This window comes from Ailuropoda melanoleuca, chromosome 17 (genome assembly GCF_002007445.2).
Source record: "Ailuropoda melanoleuca isolate Jingjing chromosome 17, ASM200744v2, whole genome shotgun sequence".
Taxonomy (NCBI): Eukaryota; Metazoa; Chordata; class Mammalia; order Carnivora; family Ursidae; genus Ailuropoda; species Ailuropoda melanoleuca.
The window spans coordinates 24,032,331-24,044,961 of NC_048234.1; positions in this window are offsets into that span (position 1 = coordinate 24,032,331).

The following is a 12,631-nucleotide window of genomic DNA, read 5'->3' on the forward strand; positions in this document are numbered from 1 at the left end:
TTTCACATTTTTAATATCTCTGAAATCAGGATGCTTTTATAATTAATGATGTCTTATAACAGCTGTCGGCCAGGTGGCAGCTGTGACACAGCCATACTGCCAGCACATCCTCCAACATCAAAGGTGTCAGGAAAATGCTTCTTGAAAATTGCGGAGACAATAGGAGGGCACTTGGTTTACCCTTGGGAACAAAATGGTTGCAAGGAAAGGATGGGGGAGGTGGTAAATCAAAAATGTTTAGCAATGTTCCAGGAGCAAGAATCTAAAGGTTAGCTGTACCTAGTTGCAAAAAATAGTTTAAGAACTCAGTGCCAGTGACAGTTAGTTTTTTTATGGGTTATTTTCAGAAATGTTAGATCACCAATCTTCTGGTTGGATGGAGGATGGGGAAAACACAGACATCAGTAACTTTGAGTCGAAAGATTGATAAGAGAGTTTAAATGTGGAAATTAAATGAGGAATTCTTTAACTGATTTTTTCCACTTACATTTTTCTTTTTGAATGCATACACAAAAATAATATACGGTAAAAAAAAACAACCTCAGATATAGTGTATCAAATTATGAGACAAGAAAGCATTTTTCAGAGTTTAATTCTCAGCCTTTTTTGTCTGAATGGTGCACAAAATAATGGCATATCTTATCAACTTTAGGTATAGGGTGTCCAGATGCACCTGTATTTCTGCTAACCATGCTTGTTTGCTCAACGTTATGCTTCGGAAATTTTTTAATCTGATACGTAGAGCCTCCATTCATTCATCTTAACTGCTATATAAAATTCCCCTGTATAAATATGGCATGTTCTCTGTGTCCATTTTACCCATTCTCCTATTGATGAGCAATTTAGGTTGCATCCACTTTTTTATTTCGAAGAATACGATTATGAGCATCTGGTTCATACCTTCTTGTGAACAGAATTTCTGAATTCCAGAGCACACACATCTTCCACTTTACTGGACATTCCCAAAGTGGTCTCCAAAGCATTTGTCTGATTCCCATCCTACTAGTAGCATGTGAGAGGTCCCAATGCAAGAAAGCCTAAACTGGGCTCCCAGTCTGCTCTCTGAATCCCTCCAACTCACTCCCCTACATAGTCCAAGTGACCCCCTAAAACACAGAACAGATCAAGTCACAACTCCACTCAAAACCTTGCAGTGGATTTCTGTTGTGCTTCCTGACGAGATCACATGGCTTTCCCAATGGCCCTAACTTAGCTCAACAACCTCTTCCCTTGTTAACCCTAGGTCGTACAGGTCTACCCCCAATGTTGCAATCCAGCAATTTAATGAAATTTTCATTTTTTAAATTTATACATATATATATGTATATGTTTTTTTAAATTTAAATTCAAGTTAGTTAATGTGTAGTGTAGTATTGGTTTCAGGAGTAGCATTTAGTGATTGATCATTTACATACAACACCCAGTGCTCATCACATCAAGTGCCCTCCTTGATGCCCATCCCCCCATTTAACCCAACCCCCCACCTACCTCCTCTCCATCAGCCCTCAGTTTGTCCCCTGTAGTAAAGAATCTCTTATGGTTTGCTTCCCTCTCTGTTTTTATCTTATTTTATTTTTCCTTCTCTTCCCCTANTGTTAACCCTAGATCGTACAGGTCTACCCCCAATGTTGCAATCCAGCAATTTAATGAAATTTTCACTTTTTAAATTTATACATATATATATATATATGTTTTTTTAAATTTAAATTCAAGTTAGTTAATGTGTAGTGTAGTATTGGTTTCAGGAGTAGCATTTAGTGATTGATCATTTACATACAACACCCAGTGCTCATCACATCAAGTGCCCTCCTTGATGCCCATCCCCCCATTTAACCCAACCCCCCACCTACCTCCTCTCCATCAGCCCTCAGTTTGTCCCCTGTAGTAAAGAATCTCTTATGGTTTGCTTCCCTCTCTGTTTTTATCTTATTTTATTTTTCCTTCTCTTCCCCTATGTTCATCTGTTTTGTTTCTTAAATTCCATATGAGTGAAATCATATGGTATTTGTCTTTCACTGACTGACGTATTTTGCTTAACATTATACACTTTAGTTCCATCCACACTGTTGCAAATGGCAAGATTTCATTCCCTTTTTTAAAAATTTTAAGATTTTATTTATTTGACAGAGAGAGAGCGTACACAAGCAGGGGAGCTGCAGGCAGAGGGAGAGGCTCCCCGACGAGCAGGGAGCCCGACATGGGGCTCGATCCCAGGACCCTGAGATCATGACCTGAGCCAAAGGCAGACACTTAACTGACTGAGCCACCCAGGTGCCCCAAGATTTCATTCTTTTTGATCACCAAGTAATATTCCATTGCATATGTACACCACATCTTCTTTATCCTTTCACCAGTCGATGGACATTTGGGCTCTTTCCATAGTTTGGCTATTGTTGATAATGCTGCTATAAACACTGGGGTACATGTGCCCCTTTGAATCATCTCTTTTATTTGCTTTGGATAAATACCTAGTAGTGTAATTAGTGGGGATCCTTTTAGTTCCTAGCATGAAACATGCCTCTTTTCTCCCGCCAATCTCTGCACATGCCATTTCCCCTCTGGAATGCTCTCCCCAGTAAAACCACACCTCACACCCAACTCCCCATTTTGCTAACTAATTCTACTCATCCTTCACGTCTAAACTTACCCATCTCTCTCTCTCCTCAGAGCCATTGGTCATCCCCACCTCCACCCCCTCTGGGTGCCTCTCCAGTATACACTGTAGCATATTTTATATCCACTTCCCCTGCATGACATCCTCACAAAGTGCTGAAATCACCTCTTCACTTATTTTGACCTCCCACTAGACTTTAAGCCCCCAAATGGTGATGGAGGGGGGCAGCGTCTCTCTTGTTCACGCAGTGGCTCGTGTATATGGTGCTCAAGGAATACTGTATCTGTCATATGAACAAGAGCATGAATCAAGTCAGCCCTTGAACCCAAATTATTTGACTGCTGGTTGCTTGCACAGCCTACCACAGGTGCCCATGCCATTCTAGACTGTTCTTCTCCCTAAATCTACAAATTACTAGCAGAGGGCCAGGTGGGTTGCCCAAGCCACCGTGAAGGGGAACTACCAGAGAAAAATATGGAATTTGGGTGTCAAATTACAGAAATTCCTTTGGGTTCATGGCAGCCGACAGCCTTCAAACAGGCTCTTGAGTCGAGGCATGCGTGTGTGCAGGACAAATAAACGGGAGAGGGAAGGACGGAGCCCACTGGGACGGTCCTGCTTGCAGGCACCTACAGTGCAGAGCTTGGGTTAGGGAAGGCACATCTGGAGATGTTTGAGAAGCAATTAGACATTCTAGAAATAGAATGGAAACAAAATGGGAAAGGTTGAAGTTAACATAGAGATATTAAAAATAGTCTGGGATTATTTTGAAAGAACGTGCTCTAGTTTTTCCAATATGTTTTCTAAGACAAGAAATAAATCTGGCAGATCCTGACAGCTCTCTGCTACAAGTCAAGAAAAAGGCAAGAAACATAGTGTTTAGAACGTCTATCCTGACTGTGGATTTTTGGCAGAATAACACAATCCTGAATTTAGGAACCCAGCATCATCCTTCTGAGTTAAACAGCATGGGTTGATGTCTCCTAAATCAGTGACTCTTGTCCTCTGGGATGCATCCAAATAACCAAAAGGCCACAAATCGCTGGACCCCACAGGCAGAGTTTCTGATTCACTGGGTCCGAATGAGGCAAGCAATTCATATTTCTAAAAAGTTCCTAGAATAACAGACAGGGATGAAGTCCTGATATTTGCTATAGTCCGGGTGAACCTCCAAAACATTATGGTAAGTGAAAGAAATCATACACAAACGGCCACTTACTGTATGATTCCGTTTATCTGAAATACGCAGAACAGGCAAATCCTTAGAGACAGAGCAGATTCATGGTGGCCAGGGGCTAGGGGGAGGGATAATGAGGGGTGACTGCTTAATGGGTACAGGTTTTCCTTCTGGGTGATGAAAATGATTCACAGCCAGGTAGAGGGGACAGGTGCACAACACCCAACCGTGTAACTCAGTGAGAATGAATTGTATGATGTAAAATGGTCACTTGGATGTGATGTGAATTTTAGCTCAATTTTTAAAAGTTCCTGGGTGATGTTGAGACTGCTGGTCCAGGGACCACACTTTGAGAACTACTGGCTCAAGCTACAGGCACACAGAGGGGAAGAGAACTGAAGGAGGGCTGAACTCCAAAGTGGGTGGAAGCTTCTAGGCAATCCCCCACGCAGGTCTAGGACTGAGAAGAATTCCGGAAGTCTGAAGTGGGCTGTTACATTGAAATCTTTGTTCTCACTTTGGGCTGGGACCCAAAGCCGGCAGCCACTCCACATTCCACACTGAAGCCCTGGACCACCGAAGCGAAGGAGGGAGCTGAAAACCAGTTTTCCCCTTCTTAGTTCATCACTTGCCTCTAGCTTATAAGGAGTCTTATAGGGTGAGGGGATAGTTGCGTAATAGGGAAGAAACATTTTTGGATGTTGTCACTGGTGTTCTGTGAGGCTGACCTCCTGTGCTGGCTGGGGAAAGGGTGAGAATCCCTCCCTTCCACTCCCCGTCAATCCAGTCTCCTGACACTGTTTGCCATCCTAAGGCTGTGACTCTTTTTCAAGAACTGGAGACGATGGAGACCAGTTCATCTGGACTGCAATGTGTCAAAAGGGGTTGAACCTGGAGCGAGAAGTACTAGGTTTTAGCGGAGGAGCCTGATGTGGGGCTCGATCTCACAACACCAGGACCACGCCCTGAGCCTAAGGCAGAAGCTTAACCGCTGTGCCACCCAGGCGCCCCACCAGGGCTTTTTGAAAAGTAAATACTAAGAGCCGTTGCATTAGATCAACCCAGGGCATTCAGCTGAGGCTGGAACGTGGCTGGTGCAGTATGCAGGGCTGGGGCTGCAGCACCCGCACACCTCAGTAGGACCAGGGGCCCCAGGGAGATGCCAGCAGGCCTGTCTGCGGGGGCTGCCCCCACTGCTGGGAAGACTGTGGCCAGTCCGTTCTCTTCTCAAACCAGAGGGCTGGGCGGCACAACCCAGAGTCTATGCCAGTCCTCAGAGCCTGGGGGCAGAGGAGTGACTGTAGACAAGACGAGAAAACGGGGTAACGCAGGACCCCTGACCCTGCCACACAAGCAGGAAGATAGGGCTGGAAGAACAGAAATGGAGGGCATGAAGAAGAAGACAAAAAGGTCACTCTGTGCCTCCAAAGCACCCTTGCGGTAAGTTGGCCCGGAGGCGCATACAGGTGGTGGCCGCATCGGGCTGGAATGGTATCCTGGTGTACCCTGAACATCACGTGTGGTCACGTCGCAGTCCCTACCTGGGACTCAAAGGGATGAAGGAGACCGAGAATGGCTAGAGTTGGCCAATACTGAGAAAAGGCATTCAATAGCCAAGACGTTCCGTGACAATCTGCATTTAGTCACCAAACCTCTGAGCTCCTCTCTCAAACCCAGCCAAGCCTGGCCTTCTGCATCCAGCCCGGTGCTGGGGGAGATGAGCAAGGTGGCCCCAGGGGAAAGCAAACCCCCCAGCTCTAGAGTAACCCTTACTTCACTTCCTGTCGGACTCACCAGCTCCTAGCTGTGCACATTTGGGCAAGCTCCTCACCTCGCTCTGACTTTTTTTTCCCACCTGTAGAATGGGGATAAGGCTGCTTTAGGCATTAAATGAGTGAGCTCATGCAAGGTGTGACAACCGCCAACTCTGCATAAGTGATGGATGATAGGAATGGTCGCAGTTTCCCCACAGCGCACCTCCGTGGGCTGCAAGGGGATCCCCCCCACCCGCCCATGATAGGCTCTGAGCGTGGAGATTAATCAAGTGCTCTGAGGCCAGGACTCTGCAGCTGTCAGAGTTACTTTTCTGAATCGAGGTTTTAATGGAGGCAGTTCCTAGGGGCTTGCTTTGGCCAAAAAATCAACAATTTTTTGAAAATTATACCCAGCTAACTTCACCTGCTTACAGCTGGACCACCTTCTGCCCGGGGAAGTGAGCTCTGTCTCTGGGGAGAAACAAATTGTGCCTGAGGGGCTGAAGGGAGAAAGTCAGTTTAAGGGCACTTCCATCTAGAAGGATTATGTAGGCAATGGGAGGGAGGGGACCAGAGAAGGAAGAAAGAGAAAGCAACCAGAGCCAGACGCTGGAGTGAATCCTCTGTCTGGGAGAAGCTGCAACTTCGATTTCTTTCCTTTGGAAACGGTGAGTTCTTTGCTGTTCCTGGTGTGGGGTTTAGCCCAGCTCAGGGCACAGCTCATGGGAGCTTGAAGTGAGGTGGGTAATAAATTCTCTCCAATGAACATTTGGGGAGCATCAAAGTGCTTCATTCATTCCCACGTAAGACCCCTTAGGCCTACAGTAGACACTGGGGATCTCCCAGTGGGGAGAGAGTCTCGGTTGCCTACCTGGACGCTGAATTCGGTTCAGCAGGTATNTAGGTATTGTAACTACCCTGAACTGGGCACGGGGGCGGGGGAACGTGGGCCAGGTGGAGATGAGAACTCTCAAGGTCATGTTTGTTTACCCACATTGCATAAACTGAAAGTGGGCCCCTATACAGAACACTCCAGACTGTTACAAAATGCTCCATGCCAAAATGTGGCCAATGTGTCAGAGCATTTGTATTCCCCCGGCTTCTTAACCTAAAATGTTTTGATGTGTTTCTGTATTTTATCTAAGAAAAAGAGTGCATTTGTAAAAATAAGGAGTGATGTTTTCCAAGGTTGCATTTTGATGAATTAGTGCATTTGAGATTTCAGAGATCATACAGCTAGCGAGTTTAAACACATGGGGGAACTGAGACTCAGCGGTAAAAGGGCTTATCCTGAGTCCCAACGCTTGCTGGTGGCCAGCTGAGGACTGGAGCTGGGGTTTCGTGTAAATACTTATGGATTTAGGTGTGTTTTTATTAGTTTATACTAGTCTATAGTAATAAACAATCCCTTTATTAGATAGCTCATTTGCAAATATCTTCTCCCCTGCCTGCCCCCCAAATAGTAACTAACCTTTATTTCAGGGTAATCCACATCCATATTTTAAAGAGCCCAATAGTACTACTGAATTTACAGCTAGAATCAGTGGTCCTCATCTTTGAACTCAGCTCCTCAGAAAGAGCCACTTCCTAAGTGGTTACTTGCTGCTTCTCGCTTGTGCCTCCATGTTTTTAAATAATCTGCTAATGCCAAATTCCTTTTTTTTTTTTAAGATTTTATTTATTTATTTAAAGAGAGAGCATGCATGTGCGAGCTGGGGAAGGGGCAGAGGGAGAGAGAGAGAATCTCAAGCAGACTCCATGCCGAGTGCTGAGCCCTATGTGGGGCTTGATCTCATGACCCTGCGACTATGACCTGAGCAGAAGTCAAAAGTTGGATGCTTAACCAACTGAGCCACCCAGGCACCTCTAACGCTGAATTTCTTGAGTTACCAACTTAAGGCATAACCTACTGATTTGCTAATTGGCGAGGTGAAGATTTAGTACTGCACTAATCCCTCCTCACCCCGGTCCCCCCCTATATTTGGCAGTTATTTTGAAATTTCTGATTGAAAATCAATTAAACAAACAAACATAAAACCAAAAAAACAGCTCATCAATGTGCATCCACATTTTCCACATACTTCAAGTTTCCTTCCGCTTAAGTATTGTTCCTGGCTGCGTCTCCCCTGAAGCCCCATCTTCCTGCTCCCAGCCAGCCGGGAGCTCCCTGGCTCTGCCCAGACATCAAGGCAAGGCTGCTTCACAGGAAGTCCTTCTGTCTTGAGTTGAGGTCCTCTGTTTCCTAACCTCGTGTATTTTTCCTGGATGAATAACTTACTCATTTTGGTGGAGTACTTCCAGAGAAGCAGCACATAAGATGTAAACATTTTTTGTGAAAATGGCTGTATTCTACCCTCAGACTCAGTTGATAGTTTGGCTGGGTATAATCTTTTCTTTTAGAATTTTGAAGGTATTGCTCCTTTGATAGCTGGCTTCCCATGTTCACCTTTGGAAAATCTGAGACCACCCTGACTTGCCATTTTTTTCTATGATCTATTTCTAGGGGTGTTCTCTTGATCCCTGTGCAGGGCACGATTACGTTGAGCATCCACTAGATATTAGGATTGTGTTAGAAGGTTTACATGCACTCACCTGATTCAGTCCTCACCAAAGATAGACAAACCTGAACTAGAAATTTCTTTTTCTCTTTTCTAATAAGGTAAACGAGACTCAGAGGTGAGTGAATTACCCAAAACATGGCGCCTGTCATAGGTTATGCAGTAGTAACAACTGCAAAATCTCACAGAAATTTCTCCTGTCATGTCTCTGTTGTGTGTCCTACATGATTGTGGTGGGCCCTGCTTCTCATGGTCCCTCATGGACTCCAGTTCCCATGATTAATGCAGCAGCAGGAAGGGAGATGACAAATCTCATAATGGTTCTCATAGTTTCTGCCTGGAAGCCACAGGTTTCATTGGCCAAAACATGTCACATGCTATACCTTACTTTCAAAGGCAGTGGAAGTATTTCCATGGAATTCCTTCCTGACATTTTTCCAGAAATGCTTTTTTTCCCCCTAAATCCCAAGTCCCAGTCATATTTAGCCAAGAAATTGGGAAAACTGGAAAAAGTCGTGATTCTCCTGCAAGATTTAAAATGGAAGAATCAACATAGAGATGTTACCGGTTCAAAGGACTCACTTGTGTCAAGTTGAATTCAAGTCCAAGGAACACGAATGCACAGAATCAGAGATTAAGGTGACTTTTCCAGGAATCAGGACCATGGCACCCCAGAAGCCAAGAGCATATAATGAGTCAGTCTTGCTAACTGCTCTTGCTGTGCTCTGCGTGTTCAGAGACCTGGCTGCTACGTGAGCCCTTCTACGAATAAAATAAATATCAGTAAGTCATGCCTCGTAGACCTCATACAAGTCCTATGAGTTATTTTGAAAGAAATCAGTTCTGGAAACAAAATATATCCTTAAATTGGCAATTTCAACACACGCCCCTACTTAGTGCGGTTCACTTTGGTAGGAGATCTGAATGTTATGTTACTGGAACGCAACCCAGTACCGTTCACTGGTGTTTTCCAGTGTTTGAATGTTCCCTCCAGGCTACAGGTCTTTGTAAACACTTTAATGGAAGAAATGAAAAGAGCAGATGATGGGAATATTGTGGAACACTCAGACGGGAAATTAGAAACTGAACAAAAACCTGAATTAGCAGTATCACTTTCAACAGCAAAATCAAAGCCAGGGCAAGAAGACAAGAAAAATAAGTATTTTTCATTTTCATCATTAAAAAAGGAAATAAGCTTATAGGAAGCAATATGTACTCTAAAGTCCAACTCAAAGGTGCTTTTGGATGCACTCCTAACAGTTGAACAAACGTCCAGGCAAAAAAGGAAATTGGTCAGGCAGTTAATGCCTTGTGTGTTTTAAATTTTCATTTTAATGATAATACCTTATAGAAATATTTGTTGCGCTACATTCCATTTTTACAACAATTTTTATTTGACATTTATCTTGTGTCTCTTTTCCCTTCTTTAATATGTTCTATTGTCAAATGTCTATATAAGGAAAAGATTTTTTACATGTTATTGAAATATACAATCTTATCACAAGAAATTGATTCATAATAATAGTAAACCACATTTATTATTATTTTTTAGTGAAAACCTCCAGAAGTATGATCCTATTACAGAAAAATGATTCAATGGTCATTATGGTTACACATTATTTATTTAAGGTGTCATGAAAAATATAGAATAATTTGTGATTTCGGAATTCCTGGGAGTTCTCATTTCTTATTCCCAAATCCCAAAGACTGATGCCTCTCAGGAATTTGGAAGTACTAAGCGGTGGGAAATAGAACTTACCAAGAGCCTGAAATGACCACAGTCAGAAATATTTGGTGAATTGTACTAAGTACCCAAATGATGGAGCAAGAATCCAAGTCTTTCTTATTCCAGGACTCATGTCCTGTCCTCTACCTGAAACTTCCTATATTGTCACTGGGTATTAATATTCATTCATCCATCCATCCATCTGTCCATCCAACAAGAATTTCCTGGACCCCATCTGTGCTGGAATCCTGCTGGCCTAGCACAGAGATGTTCAATCAGTATTTGTGTTGATGGCTTGATCACCAGGCACTAGAAGGTGTTCTAGCAAGAAACACTGGTTCTGAAGGAAGTGACACATAGGGGAGCCACCTTCTGATGGGGAGTAGAAGGTAAAGTCAAGAGAACGATAGGGCAGTTGGAATGGAGAGTATGGAGGATGGCTGGTAGAGTGCCATTTAGCACTGTAAGTCCTCATGAGACAAAGGAGAAAAGGTGGAAAGTCCTGAAGGAGAGCCAGTGAGCTTCTGAAAGAAACACGAGAGGTTGCCAAGACACACAGCGCCCTGAGTAGGAGCGCAGACTTTGACATCTCCTAGTCTTGAGTTCAAATCCTAATTCTGTGGTCGTGTCAAATTGCTAAAGTGCTTGGAGTCTTGGTTTTCTCATTTGAGAAATAGGAACGATACTTAACCCCAAAGCATATAATATGAGTTAAATATATTTACATTTACTTATAATACATCAAACTCTTGGTACAGCCATTGTAAATGCTCAGTGAGAACTATTTATCATATTTTATTATCATTTTGCCTGATCCTCGGTATTCTTGAGAATTTTCAAATATTTATGAGTAATGTGTCATATGAAGATTTAGAAATTTCTTCTAGAAATTTCTTCAATGAATCAAGAGTTCTTGCCTAGGGGAGACTATTTAAAATGTAGTCTGACTTTCTGGAGGGAAAAAAAAAAAAAAAAAGACCTGAGCTTTCATGTTTCCTTTTTCATTCAGTGATGGGAAAGGTTTTTCTTAGCCTGTTTGTCCTGAAACCATGGATACAGCATAAAAATAAAAGAATGTGCCTGCCCTGGGATTTGAGATGCATGTGGTAGTCAGAACGCATAAATAAATATATCTGATATGTTTCCAATATCTTTCCTTTCAAGATAAATGTGGAACCCATCTCTCCTCCAGCCGGTTGTGGGGTCATGGCGCGCCCTCTGGTGGCCCATCTCTTTCAATGGCTTCACCCACCACTTGAAGGAACTATCCCCTGGTGAGTACTTTTCTCAACTAAAGAGGAGGATCCTAGGTTTGGGGGCTGCTTTCCACAGCCAGAGTCCTGGAAATGGCTAGGTCAAATCTGTTTCCACGATTTTCTAAGGGAAGATTGCCTTGTGGATGCGCATTGAGTTGTTTTTGGGGTTTTTTTTGTTTGTTTTTGGTGTTTTTTGTTTTGTTTTGTTTTTCCCAAGAACACCTTCCATATATATGTCACCTTATGCCTGTCTTGATTTGTCTGGCCAAAAGTGAGGCTAGTAAGCATAAGTAAGTAAGAGGGGATGCCATGATGAGAAATATCCCTGGCAAAGTGGGCTGTGGGGACATTGTATACCATGGTAGGGAGTTGAGACCTAGCACTTTAAGCAAAAGATCTTCACTGCCATGGGGAGCTACCATTGGTTTAATGACTGGGAAGGAGGAAGGGGCATGATCAAATTTATACTGCAGAAAGGTCACTCTGGCTGAAGCGAGAAGAATGGATTGTACTGCACAAAATCTTGGGGGCCAGAGGATAATCGGGAAGAAATTGCAAAAGGGCAAGTGTGAGACATTATAGTCTGGCCCAGGCAGTACAACAGGGCTGGAGAGAAAAGGATGAATTCCTGGAGATGTTTGGAAGGTATCAGCATGCAAGACTTGGCTGTTAATTAGATGTGGAGAGTAAGGAAGAGTCAGGAGTAGAGAATGCCGCCCCGATTTTTGGCTTGGACAACTGGGTAGATGGTGGCAGGATTCAGTGATATTGGAACTGTGGGGGAGACCCAGGTTTCAGGAAGTGACCCCCTCGGAGGAGTTCTGTTTAGGACACGTTCATGTAGTTGAACCTGTGGAGTGCCCAGGTGGGGAATGCCAGGTCTCCTGCTCATTTGACTCTTAATCCAAGCTCTTTCCTCTGCGCGTGGCTGCCGTCTCCTCCAGACATAGATCACACTTTGGAATGGTGGGAAGAAGGTGCTGTCAGGGACCTTTAGTCCTGTTGGCCCAACTGATTTGCCCTGGGTATCCCTGTTGGTCTTAGGGAAGGAATAACAGAGAAGGAGCGCAAGGAGAAAACCTCAATATTACACCATTCCTTTTTCCAAAAGCACCTACCCACCATTGTAATACTGTAATTAACTCAGAGAAGGGTCATCAATGGATGCTAAAACTAGTTTGTTTGTAAGCGAGCTCTCTACACAGTCTAAAAGTATCTCTCTGTAGATTTATGATGACAAAAGAAAAAAGTTACATCTAGAGTGAAGAAACCTAGTAACACCACCAACGTCCGTTCACAGATTATTAATTATAAAAAGTGAAGGATTTCTCTCAAGTGGAGAAATCACCTGGATACTACTTTAAGCCCACAGAGAAGTTGACCTCATTAATAGCGGGACAAACTGACAGCAGGAGCCTCCCAGTGTGATGTGCTGAGAAGGACCCAGCATGTGCATAATTTGAACTCGTCCAAAGGAAACACCCCACAAACCCAATTCAAAGCACCTGCTAGAAAACCACAGGTCTATACTCTTCCAGAATATCAG